This window comes from Bombus flavifrons, chromosome 16 (assembly GCF_040668555.2).
Source record: "Bombus flavifrons isolate JBK064 chromosome 16, iyBomFlav1_principal, whole genome shotgun sequence".
In the NCBI taxonomy this organism is placed as follows: Eukaryota; Metazoa; Arthropoda; class Insecta; order Hymenoptera; family Apidae; genus Bombus; species Bombus flavifrons.
In genome coordinates this window covers 9,456,564-9,476,806 of record NC_138457.1, presented here as the reverse complement: position 1 = coordinate 9,476,806, position 20,243 = coordinate 9,456,564, and the positions used below count along the sequence as shown (strand labels likewise).

The following is a 20,243-nucleotide window of genomic DNA, read 5'->3' as shown; positions in this document are numbered from 1 at the left end:
CGCTATAACATTGAAAAAAAAAAAAAACATATGAATTTTCACGGAAATCCGGAATTTCGCGATGATTTATAAAAAGAAACCACGTAATACGATTCTTACAAGTAAGTGGATTGTAACGAGACAGTATTATTGGGGAAATTTGTTAATATAATGAATGTAATGACGAACAGTTAATGATTCATCTAATTGTATTACTTATGAGTCACAACTAATAATTACACAAGAAGAAAATGTAACTGTTTTCGATATGTAAATTATCTACTGTACTAAATTGTGTTCTATTAAAATGGAATTGTGCGCGAGGCGTTGTAATCGAGCTTGAAGGATCACGAGGCACCGTTAAGTAGTCGAACGTACCTTCTATAAAACGCATGAACTGGGCCGCACTTTATTGGCCGAATTTGGACATCTACCAAGTACTTAATTCTTGTAAAAGCCTTAAATCGTTTCGTTTAACGGTTATTTATTTTGTAATATTATTTCTTTCTCTCTATACAGAAATTACAGATATTTTACGTAGCAAATTTACTTCGAAATGTTTCAGTAGCTTTTCATTTTCTGCAGGATTTATAGAAAATTCGAATTATACGCCAGCTTATCGACGATCATTGCCTTTCTTCTTTCATTTCTAAGGAATAACGAGTCTTGTTACGAGACGTAAATATACCATAAAAGTATTTAAACAAACAAGTTGTTTCATTTGATTGTTTATTTTGACTAAATCGTATAATGTATGAAAAGTATTGTGCGAAAGTCGTATAAAGGAATTCCAGAAATCGAGGATGTCATAGTTTCAATTGTAAGAGGGTGCAGGTCAACTAGGTAATTAGTTGAATAAACAGCACCCTATATTTGGCAACATTATGATGTTCCTAAACCGGTAACTAAACTAACAGCAACGCTATAAATGAAATGATAGCCTCAGGTAGCAAGTCGTAGCCGAGGAAACGATTTTTCGAAATCGCCTTGAAATATTCATAAATATGTAATAATCCCAAGAAACATTAATTTACATTTTTGATATATTTCTATAAAAAGTATCACTTTTACCGATCGTAGATGTTATAACTCTTGTATAATGCTATTTTACGATATAAAAAGATTGTTTTCTCCTTTATCTATTTATTCCAATTCGGATCGATCTCAAAGTTATTAGCGTCTCAGACTGTGCAACGACGTTTATAGTTCTCAAAGAAGCTTAAAATTATTGTATATTCTATATAACGTATAATACTATGTATGTATGATAATATAATAAATTCTAGTTAAAGTCTCGATAACGGTACTCGATTTCTTGGAACGTGTTGTTTTTTTCAAAAGAATCAAAAAACTCGTAAGTTGCGTTACACGATGCAGACACTAGGAACATTTTATTTTATTTTGTTTCAAGCACAGTATATCGCAATACAGCAGCTGTTACAAAACACCGAAGCATCGATCGTGATGTTAATACGTGTTTATTCAGTTACGTCCAGCTGTACAACACTTTCAATCCTGATTTTCGAAAAAATCCTGCCAGAATTCAAAGTTGATATTCTACTTGATTTTTTCATTTCGAACGTATATTTATACAAATTTGAGTAAATTTCAAATTTGCGGAAGAAATATAGAAAATTCGAGCGAGACAGTTTTCAGCTGTGTTTACGCAAATAAGTGCATCTGATCTCTTGAATGAAATAGAAGTAGTGGTTGGACGTATTTGCAGTATATTGGGATTAGGATTAGGGAACCTACCTGTTAAGGGAAATTAAAATATAAGCACCGTTTACATTGGAGAGATTTTGTATTCGTAAAGCCGAACTGCAAATAAGAAATCTTACTGATCGGAACGACGAGTTTTTTGTTAGATTTAAAAAATAGGAATTCTGATGTATATTTGTAGCTACGAATTCTTCGAATTTTGTTCTACTCGTTTGCAAAAACTGTGAATTAAATCGCGATTTAAAAACAAATCTGAAAATCACTATGTGATAAGTCATGAAAAGTTATTAGAAAGAAAACGATATTCAATTTTCCAATATTTACATAATTTCAACGAGAACGACAATTTTTACAAATTAGAAAAAATAATTTCCGACTATTATCGTCACAAAAATAGTGACGCTGTAATAAAATTATGATTCTTTTTCCCGAAGCGTCTGACAATAAGAAAATTTGACAACTTATTATTCTCTGTCGTTTTATTCTTGCGATCAAAAATCATATGACAGAAACTCGTGTGACCCAATATCTTGGCAAATGTCTTTCTAAACCTACCAAGAAGTACTCGATTTTCAACGACAGCGTCCTCACGTCTAATATTAGTAATAGCTCGAAGAACGGATAATAATAGTAAAGATGAGGCAAACGCTTCTCTTGTGCATATTTTCGGCTATTGTTCTCAGCATAAGAGAATCTGTGTGCTTAGAATTGGATTTAAGGGAATCCCGTTAAATCATATCGTATCTGAGCAATGTACCGTAAAATTCTTTGGAAATACGGATACCTCGAAACATACTTTTTATTGGGAATTCAACGTGTTCAAACAATTGCTGTCGTAAATATACCCTACCGAAATATCCTCTTTTTTTGTATATTTCATAAAAATGTAATTTTACGAAAATTCCCATACAAATGAATACAATTGTATACAAATGTATTTAATAATAATAATAATAAATTTATTTGTATTTTAGCTGTACAACATATTACCAGTAGATTTCTCATTTCTTATTTCTCATTTCTCACGTTATACTATATTCTTATATTCGTCTCTTAATTACTATATTATGTTGCTATTATTATTTTTTAAAATATAGATTGACTCTTTCTATTAATTAGTACCAATCTCCCCTGGCGCGGTATATCTATATTTCTATATAAAGACAAATTCTTTAAAAAATAGAGTTTGTACTTGTTAATTAATAAAATTATCCACAAGTTACATGTACTAATTTGCTCTGTATTAATTGTAACAAAACACGATAGTATTGTACACAAATCAGAAAATTCCTCTTATGATTCTTTAAAATAAAAAATAACATTTTTATGGAAAATATCTTTTCCTATACCTACGATATTAGCATGATATTCTTTTAACTAGAAATGCACTTTCACAATTTTAATGTGAAATCGAATTTCGATTTGAAATGGACTATGACCGCTTCTTCGCTTGAATCCGACTGCTCTCTACTCAGGCGTTTTACGTTACAACGCACTGTCTTTCTTACTTCTCGCGTAGTCTTCTCAACGAAAAAAGCACGTTCGAACGTTGACTCAAGCAGCGAAATTTATATTCGAATTCGAGCGAAGCGATAGCGATTCCATAAACCGGGTGACCACTTTTCCTGCCCACTGATATCATCGCTACGAATCTACCCAAGATCCACAAACAGTCAAATTTGTTTGTCCACTGCGCTGCTAATTCGAGGTGAGTCAACCGGAGATTTCGGCGAAAAGATCGCCTATTTTGAACCAGCAAATTCGATCAATTTATCGTTTTGAGACACTCGTAAATTCGTGGGTGTGTTTCTTCTTTCCTGATTAGGAAACCAGCAATCGAGAAACAAGGCATCGAGATGAGTCTGTTTCTGGTTCTCTCAGAGTGCTGATAGTATTTTTATTTCTATTGGAAATGATAGTTTTAACATAACGTAATGTTCTTTTTCGTGCAATTAGAAATGAAAATGGTAAAAAGCGTAACTTCTTTCAGAGCAAGGCAGATCAAAAATTTGAAATATTCTTATTAAGAACGATTCTATTGAACTATATTAATCCTAATAACATTCTTATATTGTACATTGATATTTATTCGATACATTTATGTCGTTTCATAAATGATCAATTGCGTTGTAAAGATAAGAAATATCGTTAGAAATTGTATATTGTAGAATTGCGCTTCAATTTGTAAAAATTATCAGTGAAAGGCAGATGACGATTTCTCGTCTTCGTATGCAAAATCAACAGTTAGGGTTGAACCATGGGTGTACGTGACATTGTGCACGCATATACTACAAGTACAGTAGGCGATATCTCTAAATGCGAACCGCCACAACCTAACGGACAGACAGATAATTTTCCTCCCAATTATTTCTCGTTCGTTCCGCTTGAATCATATCGTGTACAGCTGGTAAATGGGAACGACGATTAAATCACGTCTTCATTTTCAACTGAACTTTCAATTTTCGATAAAATTCACGTCCACGGAGATACCTATTTTTTAAAACAATTTTATATCCCGACAAGAGTTACAAATATTCTGTTTCATTTTGTATATTTCAGCAGAATTCTCAAACTTGTTTTAATCATATTTTGTACTGTAAATATATTTTAATTGCGTCAACATTTCCACGTATAATGAAAAATTGAGAAAAATATTCCTCTATGGAAATTAATTAAACTGCTTCATTTCAGGATACGTTAGTCGAAACGAATTGCGTTGTTCGTTCTCTGCGTATCAAAATTAATTACGTCGCCACTTTTCGTTTCCTGTGCATTTAATAATACGAAGGCAATCTTTTTGTTCGTACGTTTCTCGCGCATATATTTCGCGCGACTAATTTGTAAATTCGTCGACTCGTATTTCTGCGTCCAAAGGAGATATAAAATTGACAACATTCGGAAGAATTAGTTTAACAACCAGTAAGATAAAAAAAGAACCGAACAGACTGAATTTACATCGATATTTTCAACTGTAGAAGAAAATCTTAATTTTATTCGCGGTACTCCCCTTATGAAAATTAATTAGAAAAATGAATTCCTCGTTATCGAGCCATTGCACGTAAGAAAGAAAGAAATGAATAAAACATGGATTGCATTTGACGTAACGAGATGGTTGGAAATTTGATCGAAGCAGCGAAATGCGAAAGTAAGGAGCCAGTAAAAGGAAGAGACGTGAATGGCGTACTGACGCCAGCAGTGGTCCACTTCCGGTCTTCTCGTTCGTCCTCAGACACCCCAAATAAACTTACGTGTTTCGCTACAAGGCTCTCTAAGAACTTCAATTCCCTGCGGCGATTAACCGCGTGAAAAATAACATTCATTTCGCTATTAAATCGCGAGTACGATTATTATTTCAAATCACGAGTTTTCTTTCGTCTGCTTAAGTGGCATTGGTGGCCTTTGGAAAGGCCACGTGCGTAAATGAACGATGATTCTTGCTCGGTATTCGTAGACGTCTGTACTATTTGCATCTGTTTAATTACAACTCTGAATATCAACACTGTTTAATAATAATTTCACGTAGCAATTTTCGAGGAACGTCTTTTATTTTTTCATTCTGCATAAATAATAATTTGCAGTAATTTCTTCGGCAAATACAATTTCAAAAATCCAATACATTCGATAAGATCGAAAGGAGTAAATATAATATTTTCGTCGTGCTTACAATTCTGATTCAACTACGGAGCCTCTAATACATGTTATACCTTTAATGTTTTTAAAAAATGTCGACAGCTCTAAATTGTCCTAAATTCTTATTAGCGCGTTCGCTGCCATTGACGCACATAGCGCCACGATTCAATTATCTTAATAAAGTTCCAAGTAATGCTGCTGAGGCAATCAGTGTATTTTTGAACTTGTGCGGTTCGATAGCGAAATTGAAAAGGAGGAACGAGACAGCAAGCGTCGCAGCAATTACGCTTGACAGTGATTTATTCGTGAAAACTAAGAATCATTCGAACACTGAACAATTAGATAAATATATACGCTTCTGAAAAATCCCAAAATTGCGCTATTGTTACAGAAAATCAAACGTTTTCGAATCTTTACAAAAAAAGAAAAAAAAAAAACAAAGAAGAATTAAAGATCAAAGAAACAAAACTAAATACTCATCTTCCAACGATGACGCTGTTTCAATAATTTGGGGCGCCACCACGACCACCCTTAGATTTTTGGCAAACAAATAATAGAACATCCACGCACAGGGAGTCACGTTTTAATCGATCCAGGCAAATATCTCCTACATCACACTGTACATTTCACTGTTTTCTAACGTAATACATAATATCTCCCAAACTATATTTATTTATTTTTGCACTCCTTTTATCTTGGATGACGTCCAGTTGCTTGGGTTAATTCTATATCTAATCGTAATTATACTATTCGAAATACTTTTTCGAATAAAACTTCGTTTCGAGGCAAACATCTTCCGATGGGCAGAAATCTTATTTAGATGGACGTGCCCTCGAGATTTCAAGATCACCTCTGAATCTAGTTTAGAGGATATTTGCGTGGATGGATGAAAACGGGGCACCTGGTATGTACGTTCGATCGACGCATTGGAACTCGAACGCGCGGTAAGAAGAGAAACGTGAAAAGAAACGAAGGTTCGGAAACGACAAATTATGTATCAATGTTGGATGCACGAGGGTCGAGGCCGGAAATAACTTTCGTTTCTTCTTGCAGCAGATAAGCGGCGAGAGACGTGGTTCTTTGCTTTGTTATCGACTAGCGAATCGCTTGTTTTCTCTGTCACGGTTCTCCGCGTCTGCACAATGTTCATTATGCTTGCAGACTGATTGTAGAAGATTCAGACGAAGGCCATGCTGCCACTCCATGTTGACGATTGAGATTTTTGATTGTTTCTAAGGATTCGTGAAAGTTGATTTTGTATGTTCGGTATTTCGATTGCTACGTTCTTTGATTTTACAATCTCGGATATACGAACCATTTTAGGATGTAGCGCAATGATTCGAATTCCAATTCGATTTTTAAATCTTCGACGAAATAATCCTTAACCCTGATAACGCCAATAATTTGAACTCGATTTTTAACCGGACTAATAGTAAAATAATAATTCCATCAATTCGATCAATGTATAATCCCAATAACTAAATTCATTTCCTACTAAACAATCGGCGATGAGACGATGTACGTCAGACAAACCGTAAAACGAAATATGAAAATAAGGCGCAGTAGTCTTCCATAACAACAACGCGCGAAGGATCAATGAATCAACGAGACAAGATGGTAAACGAGCAAGATACAAGATGCAAATTTCTTCTGAACATGGACGAAGTGGACGCGCGTTGAAAGAATTGTTGTTGACACGAGTTATACGGAGCATCAACGAGGCGAGTGTTACGAGATACGAAATTTCATCTGGAGCATGTCCAACCGATTAGTAGACTGATCGATCATGTCAATATTATTCGTTTTCTTTCATTTTCTTTTTAACGCACGTTTCATACACTGATTTATTGCGTTTCGCGAATGCGTTATCAGATAAAGACGCGTGGCAACCTGTTGTGTATTACTCTCACGTTGCGTAATTATATATTTCCGATCGCCACGGAGATTTCATAGGATGGCAGCGTTAGCTAATCGTACGTAATCGTTGCTCTTTAGTTTCTTTAATCGAGAGCGATTTCAGTTTCTAGAAATTAGACTTTTATTTTCACGGAACCGAACTGTTGCAATCAAAGCGAAAAGAGTCATAGAATAACAAGTATTTTCTCGATTAAAAATGTTCTTAGTGACAAATGATAATTATAGGCGAACGAGAAATCTTTCTTCGTTCCTGATAACCATTATCGATAAGGGAAACTTATTTCGGTAGTTCGTAACAGTTATCGGTGGGAGAAATTCTATTTCGATAGCACATAGTAGTTATCGGCGAGGAAAATATGTTTGGCTTTGAGTTAGATTTCCGGCTCTCGAGTTTATGTTTCATCACTACGAATAGTATAACTTTCGGTTTAAATTACTAACTAATATCAAACTCGAACAGAAATTGTTCAGCATTTCGATGGCAATAATTTGCAACGGCGCCAGTTTCCAAAAAGTTTGTCGTTCAATGGACACTTACGTTTATTGAACTTTCTATTGGTAATTAAAATTACGAGTTAAAATTCAATTTAACAAGCATAAGTTTCTCTAAACTTTGCTCAGATGGCATTTTTCTTTAGTCGTCCATTTCTTTCACACTGATTTTTTACACTGAACCAGTATAAATCAATGTAAAAAATGGCTTAAAATAAACGATTGTCGTTATCTTTCACAGCGAACTAATATGAATCAGCGTGAAAAATAGTTTCAAACAAATGATCGTCGTTAAAAGCTAAGTAGATTGAACGCAACTGATTACCTCTGGTGTATACCACTTTCTCTCTCGTATCTCGAAAACAATGACGAATCGACCGATGTATATGACATTCTTTGCTCAAAATGGTCTCATAAACATGCTTGTACAGTGTGTCGGATGAAATCCGAAACACCCTGTATATTTTAATAACGATACGAGAGAATTAATAATAAGATTTTCGTTAAAAGTATTACCTATTAATTCATTGTAATTTTATTAAGAAACCTTTATTCCGTTCAATCGCAATGACTGAAAAAAATTTCCAAGATAAATCGGATATTCTTTGTTTTCGAAGAAACATCATTCAAGCAAAAATAGAACATCGTACGACTGAAAAATCAGCCTCTGACGCCGGCCTTCCGTGGTATTACGGTTCGATGCAATTGAAAATCAATTATCCGAAAGAAATGGCTAATTAGTTATCGTCCAGGAATTATATCGAAGTAAGCTTGTACACTCCAATTAGCGACGCATGCGGTACTCCAATTACTATGTTAATTAAATATAGTTAATTGATGAAACAGTGTAACACGAGTAACGAGAACAATATTAGGCTTCCTTGCTAATAAAGCAAGATATTCTCTGGTAGATTAATTAACGTTCGAAATATATTTCTCAATTTAAGGCAAGTACTTATTGCGATGTTTCGTTATGTACAAGGAAATATTCTTAAAATAAAATTGTTTAATGAAAGTGGTAAATATTCTTTTCTTTCTTTAAATAGATAATGGTTCCCTTTGATGAAAAATATCCACATACATATATTTTTCATTCGTATTTGTGTCTAGAAGCGAGAGCAAGATGCTCATTCATACTTATCAGGATTAATTTCCATTATATCTTTGTTTTCTTCGTTTTAGCTTGAGAATAATCAGACAAAGGAATTTTTACGTTTGTAGAATTTCTAATCAAAAAAAGATGATTATATAAAGGTACAACGCGTCTTTTACTTAATTACTTTTATCTAGAGCAGAGTAAATGTATTATCTTCAAGATTAATTTCCACTATACTTTTGTTTCCTTTATCTTTAGAAAAAAAAAAATAATAATAATTAGACGTAGCAAATTTTTGCACTTCGAGTTATATTTACAATTCTTCATTATATTTATCTCGAGCAGAAATGGCTGAGTCTACGAAGGATTCTTTTGCGTCCTGCCTTGTGGAATTAAAAATTAATCAAATTAATGAAATCAATTAATTCAATTGAAACAAAAATATTTGTATCTTGTACAGAGATCGACGAATGAATAAAAGAATTTTCCACGCTTTGATTTCTGCAGAATTTCAAATACCACATTAATTAAATATACAAATAATTAGAATACGTAACATCCGGAGGCTTCGCGATTCTTAATATTCGCAATTTCAGATGTCAACGGTTCTATACGATTTTGTACATTGTCGTGTTAATTTATATTTTCATAATTCATTAATTCATATCAATTCGTCTTTTTATCTTCTTCGTTTCTTCGAAATAATGTTTATTTATAAACGAATATTCCAGAAATAGATATTGGCCAGAATTGTCAATGATAATTCTCCATTGTAGTCACCCAAACATAATCAATCATCGTCAAGCTATATATATCGCAAGAACATATAAAAATTCATTGTATTTCGTATAATCGTATTTATCTACACTTTGTAGATAAATTATACAAACAAAACAATAAATATCACATGTGTCAATAACCAAAGACCACAAGCGAAATCTTGACAAGTAATTTTAAATTTCAATAATCAGTTCCATGTTACCGAAAGTGCTCTTTTAGTTGCCTTTTTTTTTTTTTTTTTTATTAAATTCACAAGCTCACAAAAGTATTGGAACATTTACAGATACCTTTTATGCATGTATTGCGTGTGTTATACGTAATCTCTGTTTAGATTTTATCTTAGTTTTATAGATTGTGACTATAAAAAAATTAATTTGCATAAAAGCCTGTATTCTATGAGTTACCTATTAAAGACAAATTAGAGCAAATATACAATGTAGAACTTTGTTTTTCATACGCTTAAGACTTAAGCCATTTTCGTTGCCATAATCGCAGGTAATTTGTTTTGTCGATTAACCTATCTAAAAGCAAACGTTCGCGTACGTCAAGCAACTTTTACGTCACGGTGTGTGTATTTGCTATTGTTCTTATCTAGTCGTCTCGAAATCCGCCTACGGTCGATCGAAGCATTCTCTCTTGGTTGCCATAAACACGATAAATTTCTCATTTGAAAACAAGTTGATCGAAGTTTACGATGGAAACTTCTCCAACTTTCTATTTAAATGAATTTTTTGATATTTCAAGGCAATTACCCAGATCGTCGAATTGTATTTTGGTCAAATGGTATTTCCTGTCTTTTTCTTTTCGCTTCAAGCTGGATTAATCGATGTTTGTAATGGAAATTTTGTTATTTCGAAGTTGGATGGAATTTAAAAAATTGTAATAGTTCGACCGTTACTGAGATCTTAAAGATCATTGTTATCGCAACGTTGAATGGAATTTAATCAATGAAGCAACGACACCTAATATGAGACATGCGCTCGATATGAGACACCATAATATCTTTACCAAGAAGTGCTGCAACACCGTGGCAAAGGCTACAATTACATACTTGAAACGAACAGCAACGTCGTCAGCGCGAGATTGTCATTTATGAGAACGTCATTAATTGTGGCCTTTCTCGATCACGAGATTTTATACTCATGTACAAAGAGTGCTTGTATAACGTTGAAGGTAAGTTATTTGATCAGTTTGTTTATTAGCCTCGAGTCTTAATATTATCAACTAATTTTATTATCGTCTAGAAAACTGGCGAACAAGACACTTGTGAAATCTGAATGTGAGTAGGATGATAATAATTATGATGACGATGCGGACTGTCTATTTTGTTGCTGTCTCTATTCCAGACTTAAGCATCGTTCAAATTGTTTCGAGTAAATATTTATTTCACAGAATTATCGAAATAAATTCATATCGGTCGAATGTGTTATTCGTGGTATAATTATTATTTGTTATCCGTAACAAACTATTTTCTATAATTATTCCAATAGCGAATAATCGTCCGTTTCCAATTAATTTTTTTGCAAGTATATACAGCTGCCAGGGGTGATTGTGGTCGTCTGTTGAGAAACCGGCTCGAAAATATTTATACGGATTCATTGAAACGCGAATGAAATTGTTTTATTTCGTTGGTATTTTAAAATATCGAAACATTTATATTTCTTTAGTTTCATGTATTAGAATGTTAGTTGATAGCTACGCATCATACTACGGAGAATTCACGGCCAGCTAGCGAGACAAGGGTTGGAAGACTTAGTGACCAGCGACAAAGACGAGTGGAAGGGGTAATTGTGGTCGTCTGTTGAGGAACCGGCTTGAGAATTTTTATACAGATTCATTGAAACGCGGATAAAATTATTTTATTTCATGATACAAATGATGTAACACATAGATACGATATATAATTTTATCTTGAGTAAGTTATTTTGTATAAATTCTATGCACAGGCATTATTTAATAGATATTTTCTAATATTGAAATTCTAAGAATTTATTTTTCTGATCTCTTTTTATTGTAATCAAGCGGGCGATAAATTTTTCTATTTGAAAAATTTCCAATTCTATTTTCATTTTTATTATCTCGATTTATAGCTTTTCCACTTTTCGTATGTTCAATAAAGATGTCAAAATACGAGATTTTTAAATTAGTCGCAGCTTTTTTCAAGAACTCGGCTCGCGAGAGGATGCCGTTTGAGATCGATGATTATCCAACAGCCACATCCGGTGTAGCAGAAGAAAATAATGTTTTCGACGAACCGACGTATTCATCGAGTGTTTCCATGAAGTTTCCATTCCTCATTTTTCTTTTATTTATTTATTTGTTTTTCTTTTTTTTTTTTTTTTTTTGATCGCCCAAAACCGTTTGACACGTGCACGGAAATCGAATCGGGAACGACAAAGAAAGAAAAAGAAAAAAGAAAAAAGAAAAAATTCTGAAAAGCAATCACATACATCGTCAACGAGAAAAGAACGTTTGTTCAAGTTAAATTCGAGAATATATATCTGACTGGCAAATTTTGGTTATAAATCCATTTCGAACATTAATAAACTTTTCGTACATCAAAAATTATTGTTAGGTAATGTTTATCACATTAATGAAGAAAATAGATGGCCAGAATTTGCAATTTGACATGGATTTAGGTAATCTAGAAATTATATACAGAAATTATGAATATCGGAAGTTTAGAGGATTTTAAAATTCTGACGAAGAGCTCAATTTTCTAAAAATTAAGAAAACATTGTATTTAAAAATACATAAATTCTTCTTAAATAAGGCAAATAAATGAGACCTAAATAAAGTATCTTATGCATGGTCGTTTGAAGGATATATATATTTCTAAAAATAAATATTTCTCCGACTATTTATCCATGGGAAAGGAATATCGATTTATGTAAATAACTTAAAACAGTTTCCTATATTCGATTCAATATCACCAAAGTCTTCCTTTGTAGAGATCTTATTAATTCTTCATGAATAATTAATGTCTTTGACACGCTAAATTTCAGGCGTGGAATAATTAGTTCCATAAAAAAGAATTCAGATGAAGTTCTCCCAGGCATTTGAACAGGATTAGTTCAAACTTTATATTCCATAATTTAATGTTCCATTTAATTAAAAATTCTTCGAAGGTAATCGATTTATTTAATATTTTTCAAACTATTTCTAAAACAACAAAGTATATTAAAAGATGGAATTTCTAAATGGCCGACGCTGTTTGATTTAATATTTAAGTGGAACAGATTGTAACAATGTAACTGTTCTCCACAATTTCGGTCGTGAAATTCATTGTCCATTTAATTTCCGCTAATTATCCTGTAATCCTTTAATTTCATTCATGTATTCCGTTGTTAGCTGCACCATTTAATTAATTTCTGTGCATGTTCAAGTAGTAATTAGATCATGAATTAATATCGTTATTGTTTCGAATATCCTCATTTACACACTGTTATTAGTCATTTATTTTTAGATTTCCTCTTGAAACAAAGTTTTCAGATTTTAAATAAATAATCTTACAAAGAGTAAATTGCTTGCATTTATCATCGTCTGACTTTAATAAATTCAATCCTCAGAAGTTTAATGGCAACCAAATAAATAGTTATAACATTAACCAACTGTATAAATAACAGCGAATAATAATCTTTGCTAACTGAAGAATGCAGTCATTAATGACTAAAGAAGCTCACCTTTTCATCATCCGGCTACAATAAAATTATTACAATAAAAATTCCAAAGATAATAGCCAACCACGATTGCCTCTAATGCAGCCATTTATGCAATATTTCTGTGACGACATAGCGTCAACGAATCAGGAAATCACGACAGTTACGAAGTTGCGTTTTGTGACGCATATGTACGTTTTATGTATGTGAAAGAAAAATATAGCGGTATGTTCTGTGCAACCGGGCACTTTCAACAAACTAGGGGAAAAGATTAAACAAACGTTGCCTGGTTTATAGTCATCTCAAATTGCTTTCCAGGAAACTGGAAATACATTAGGACAATTCCGACGTAATCTCCCGGAACGCGGAGTCAAATTCCAGGAACTCAAGCGTTCAGAAATTCATGAGACGTAGTTAAAATCGAGTAACACGGAAGACAAGAATTTTACGTTCGGTGAGCTTCGAGATTTTAGCATCACGTTTCTGGAAATTGTGAGAAACAATTCGTAAGGTTGTGGGAGGGAGAATGATTTATTAAAAATCGAAGTCTTGTAAGTAGGTTAAGGAAAAGGAGTACTATCACAGCTACGCCTAAAGGATACGTTTTTCGATAATTTTAACACTTTTCGGTAATGGTTTTACAAAATTTCAGTATAAAATACTGAGGAAGTAAAAATAACCACGAGATACGGTTCAGTTAATATACAGTAAGTGCGTAATTTGCGGATAATAATGGTCACTAATAAATTAATTAATAACTTGGACAGTGGTAAACAAATTGAAAATCAACAGCCACTACTTCACTGCTATTTAGTTGAAAGGTGAAATATTGAAAAATGAAAATTAAGCGGTAGAAGAGTGAAGGAACGTAAAAATCGAGGATACAAGGAATTGATAATATAATTAAAGAATACAAAGGCTGAAGATTTAGAAAATTTAAAATGACGCAATAAAAATTAGAAGGTTCCAGATTGAAGAATTAAAAGACTAAGAAATTAAAATTTAATTAAAAATGAAAAGGCGCGAGAGTGGTGCAAAAAGTCACAAGCTCCTTCGTTATTCATCCCCAATTATTCCAATCGAAGTGCATCGATCATAATATTAAATACATAGCGTACTACGTCACGTGTTACGAGGTTGTCGAGGTCTGATCGAAACTCGTGAAAGGCAACCATGTCATCCGCACAGGGGTGAAACAGCAGTGGCTTGTGACGTGGCTACTGAGGCTGGTTGCTTACATAAAGCTTAGCGTATTTTTATTAAATACTATCCGTATTTATCGATTCGTGTCATTGTTTCATGACCAGCTGCTCATTAGAGTAGCTTAAAAAAGGCATTGTGTAATCAATACGAGGGCGGTTTAGGGGGAAACATAGCACAGACAGTGTACAACCCTACACGAAGAAACGTATTAAAGCGTGATGGCCTTGGAAGCGAAGCCTTCGTCTGGAGGGTAAAGAAAATTGATTTTTTTCCCCATTTCCACTCTTTTTCTCTAAGTTAATCTCAGAGACAGTGGCGGAGAAAAATGGAGAGAAATTGCGTGCAGAATTTGTGTAATATATTTTTAGAATATTCGCGAAACAAATTTCGATTAAAAATTTGTCACCGATAGGGAAATAAATTTGTTTTCTAAATATTCGAAATATCCACGTTTCGTTAATATACTCGTGTTAAAGGAAAATAAATCTAATTTCAATTTTAGGCATATTATTTTTTCATGAAAATTTCATTATATCGAGAAACAAGATAACTGTATTTACATAATTTATGTAAATCTCACTGTAATTTCTGTCTGCACCATGATAGCTCGATCTTCAAAAACTTCGATTAGAATATTATATAGCACGTTTAATTGGGAAATTAATACAGACGTCAGCAACAAGGCCAGACTGATTAGATTCTCGTAATCGTACAACTGATCCATGACCAAATGATGTTACATAACAATGTCATAATTGGTCACAGAGATACTACAATTTGGGTAAATTGACGAAATTTTATCTCACACGAGATCTTTACTGAGATCTTTATCTTTATGATAAGAATATCATTTATTTCTTGAATCTTTCTTCCCTATTTCCAAACTTTACTTTCACTTAAGTTTACAGTTATTCAACTGTATTTCATTATCAACATATTTATCGAGAAATACAAATCTCGTGTCGAATAATTTTTGGAAACGTATTAAGATGCCTGGACTGATTTCAATCGGTGGCAAACGTTGCTAACTTCGGTGAAGAACAAATAACAGTTAGACGGATTAGTTGGAATCCATTCTCCGCATAAATTCGACAAGATAAACGAGCGTGTTCACCGAATTCGCCAGAAAATCTACGAGATTGGCGTCTAGCCAAGTGGCGCCATTGTCGTCGTGCCCTTTTAGCCTTTATTACCTTTGATCCCGCGATTCTTTGTAATCACCAAATTTCCTCAACCCTTCGCCATTTCTATACTACGTTATTACAAAGTTTAGTAGATTTAATTAATAAATTTCAATGTCAGTCGATTGGGCGGTTTCGATATATAATTTACGAATTAATTAAAAGCTTTCAACTGCATGAAAATTAAAATTCATATTACTCTTTGAATGGCTCAATTCGTTTTGCAAATACTAAAGATAAATATATATATATATTCAAGTAGTATAAGTATTATGTCACTTAGACAATGGATCCAAACAAGTAGTAAAGGTCAATAAAAAAGTATCTGGAATGTTGTGTTCATTGAATCATATTATACTACCACTGAAATCATTTAATTTCAGTGAAGAATTTTCTTTTAACATACAAATTCATATCTTTATGAATAAGAATGAAAAGAATGGAGAAAATTATTATTATTTTACCAAAGTTTTGCTAAATACGTATCATCGGATATTATACTTTGAATATTTTCTACGTTTTTGCAAACATTTTTATATCTGTACATTTGCGTGTTATTACACTTTGAAGCTTCTCATAAGTGCATAAAAACGCGCAGTTCCTTTATGATATTATTTCTATGAAAGAAAAAGTTAAATAGTTTTTTATAGTTGTTTATTCAAGTGTAATATTAAATGATGTTATTTGCGAACAAAGATGGAGAGATAATTTATATAATGAATAGTTTTTATCATAGCCGAGATGTTTATTGACAGTGATTAAAATTGTTAATAGGATCGAAGATAATCAATCAATTTTATATGCGACTTTTTTATCGCACTATGATCGTTTTTACACAATTAAATGCAGCATTACTACCTCCATGGAGGAGAAATCGGACATTTTTTTTTCATAGAAAATTAAGAAAGAAATGCTACTTTAGATTAATCTTAATAATTAGCCTATATATTATTAAACTAGTTTTAATTTTCTTTTTATTTTTAATTTATTTTTATCGCCGCGATGTAATGACTTGTTTACTTTTATTCCAACTACACAAGCGTTTGAAATACGTAGGAATAATTCTGAAAATATTAAAAAACAGGACAAAAGTCCCTCTCAGCAGACATCAAAAGTGCGAAGAAGGAAAATGTAAAAATTTCCAAGAAAGAATTCGTTTACACAAGTATGAAAAATACCTAAAAATAATTCTACAACTATTTAAAACAGATCTCGTCTATAGATATTTCAATTTAAAAAAGAAAAACATCAGAAATACCAAAGTGAAATTGCAAACCGAAAACGATATATCTACTACCGTTTGTAACGCCATCTACTCTCGCGATAGTATCATTCGCGCTACATAACCTCTTCCACAACACTCCACACGCCATAACCATAGAAATAAATCCAACGCTGACTGGCTCGTACAAAACAGGATCTTCTACTCAGTTTCAGTGAGCCAAAGATATAAGGAAAAGTGGAGTTGAACGGCTATGAGAGGCTTCTAAATAAAACACGACAGCCACCTGCTCGACATTCATAGCTCGTACGCACATGTAAACCGGGCTGCATGTTGGCCGGCTCGCGCTTTGCCTAATAATGACGAGGCACGATGTAGGTCAATTGATTCGGATCGATCGATATTTTTTTTTTTTTTTACGACAGAAAAAGCCCAAAACAGACAAGGGCGGCCCTTGAGTCACGCGAGAAACTCGTTCGCTCTTGCCACCATTCGACTTCTACGTCTATACGAAGCGACTACGCCTTCCAGCCGATAAGATAAGAAACTGCAGCTCCTTGGCAAGCATTCTCGTTCGTGTCGTTTTTATTTCTTTTCTCTCTCGTTTTCACGCTTTTGAGGGATATCAAACGATTTGTAAATTTTTCCTATCTTTGGCATATATTGTTGGGTAGACTTCCAATGCAAGTTTATATTTTCTGTTTTCGTTCAGTTTTCGCATTTTTGTCAAAAGTACTGGAGATATTTTTCAGATAATAAAATTTTAAGTTGTCGGCTTGCAAGAACAAGTTTTCAATTCTTCGCGTTTTTGCAGATTTCTATTCGGTGCACATCGAGCGTTTATATCTCCAGTCTCTGTCCAGTTTGGAGTTTCTATTGGATATCAAAGGCGTCGGAGAGTTCTTAAAGTCGATCAACTTTCGATCCGTTGTACGTGAAAAGTATTTCTCAATTTTGTCTATTTTTCTAGATTTTTGTCGAATTTTTCGAGGCATCGAAATCTCGTACGAGCATTTCCAGCTCTTTCGCTTCTTTTTTTCAATTCTTTGTTTCGTAATTTTTACGTGTTCCAATTTTTATTGCTTATGGAACGGCTTTTCGATCTTTTCTCTTTCTTGGATTTCCAGTGGCTAACAAATGCATCCAAGTTTTATATTAATTTAATTTCTTCCTGTTCTTGATTGAGGATTTTTATTTGAACCTTTACTTACATTTTTGCTTTTTTCCTCGCCTGCATTTTTATTTACCACCCAACATATTACCAATTTGTATTTTTTATTTCATTACGGTGTGTAGACCCAGCGTGGTCAGTTTAAATAATCGGTTGAGTCTACCATAGTTCGCTAAATGGTACACAACAGGGAATACGTTGTTCTATAGAATTTTAGTGAAATAACAGTCTTGTGTACCTCGTTCAGTTACTCTCGGAATATTAAACTCGGCCAGTTTTCGAATAACGGTGTAATAAAGAGAAATAGGTTTGCTTGTTAGAATTTGCTAGTTATCTCGTTCAGAGACGTGTAGGTAAATTGTTTATACATCAAAGATAAGGAAAATGGTGAATCGAAAATATCACTCTTACATAATCGACTATAACTTGTTATCTGTGCAAGTTTTCATATTTTCAGTCAGCGACTGAGAACAAAATATTTGGTATTTTCATGAATGGCGTTTGTCATTCACGAAATTCGTCCGATTCGCGAGTACAAATTCTAAATCGAACTTCGAGCAAGCCCTTGCGAAAGCAATATCTTTCTGTATGTTTGTGCTCAATTAACTAGTTTGCTTGAATATCCAAATAAATGTTTAAACTACTCCTAGCAAATTGGGAAAATCAAAGGGGACGACAAACTGATAGGTAAATGGCTAAAAAATGACACGCTCAACACGGCCTAGTAAGCGACACATCAACGTCATCCACGCTTGCTTTGTCAATCGCCGTGACCGTGAAACTGATGCTCGATTATGCGACAATGAATTCATGAATTCCCGGGGATCGAACTGTGTGATTATCGGTGAAAATCGAGCAGAGGAGTGAACGAATCACCACGAATTTTCTTCGAGGCCGTTCGTGAACGACAACAAATCGTAAACGTCCCTTTCGAGTACGTGTGTCAATAAACGTGGAGAGATTAGACGTACGATTGAGTGACACGTGCGAAGAAAATCGCTTGCAACTCGTTCTATTCAAATCCTTAGAGACGTAAAATCTGCTCTTAGATTCCGTTTTTTCTCTTCTTGTGTTTTTACAATTTTAGGCATGTAAAAATTTGCTAGACTTTTTTCTCTACGACTTAAAAGTTCTGCGTTTCAAATTGTATAAAATTCTGAAATGTCACCGTTTCGCAATAAACTTTAGGTGTCCCGATATTTTTGACCGACTGTGTACCTTGACCTGAGTACGTGATGCGCGAATTTACGAGAATTTCGTCGGTGTGGCAGCCCAAGGAAAGCTCCTACGGAAGGAAGTCGAGGTTGCACGGTCAAAATTCCGCTTTCCAAGAATCCCGAGCAAGCGGGCGGCAATAAATCAGGTTCGTCAGAAAAGTGAGGACGTCCGTGTTCAGCGACTTCATCGAGGTCGATTTCCTCGTTTGCCAGCGAATATGTTGAACGATATAAAATTGGCGAGAGCAGCGTGTTATAAAAATCGTTTGAACAGGTTTGAAGATGTTTGCAATGGAACGTGTCACTTGAGAAATTTCTTGGAAATTGTAAATTGAAAGTGAAATTTTTCTTTAGTGTAAAGCACAAATTTATTGGGTTTATGCGTATTGGCAATGAATAACCGAGAATCTACTGGAATTCTAATTTCGTTCCATCGACGAGGTATAATATCAATCGGTACGCCTCACGTTGACAGGTAATAGCTCATAATTAACAAGAAAAACGTGTCGACTTTGAGGTGCAATTAATTGCGCAACTTTATATCGAAAGATCGGAATTTCCTAGCAGTTTTTTTCCATCGACGTGTACCGTAAGTGCCCGACAAATTAAATTCAATGAGTTCCCCACTTTTTGTCCACGTTATCCTACGTTGCAAATTTTTCCATTTTTTTAGGACTATAAAAACAAGTAAATTTTTTATCATCCGATGAAAGATGATCGTGCAATATTACTAAAGATATCGAAGCAATCAGAATCGTAAAATAAAATATTCATACTAGTTAATATTTCTCTTCTGGACGAATTAAATGCTATTAATATTTTGTAAAAAGATTATTTAGAATTCTATAAATATTTTGAAGATCTTTAAAGCATATGGAAAGTACCAATCAGTTTAGTTTTATTCTAGAATAAAATAATATTTTACGCAGTTTTTTATATAATATTTTAGAAAATATTTCATTGAAAGAAATATA

At 33.5% G+C, this 20,243-nt stretch overlaps 1 protein-coding gene across 16 annotated transcripts in view; it reads right to left on the bottom strand.

Moving 5' to 3' along the window:
• Nucleotides 1-20,243, bottom strand: part of dnc (phosphodiesterase dunce) — a 352,460-nt gene that overhangs the window by 21,873 nt on the left and 310,344 nt on the right. The gene's annotated exons all lie outside the window — the stretch shown is intronic.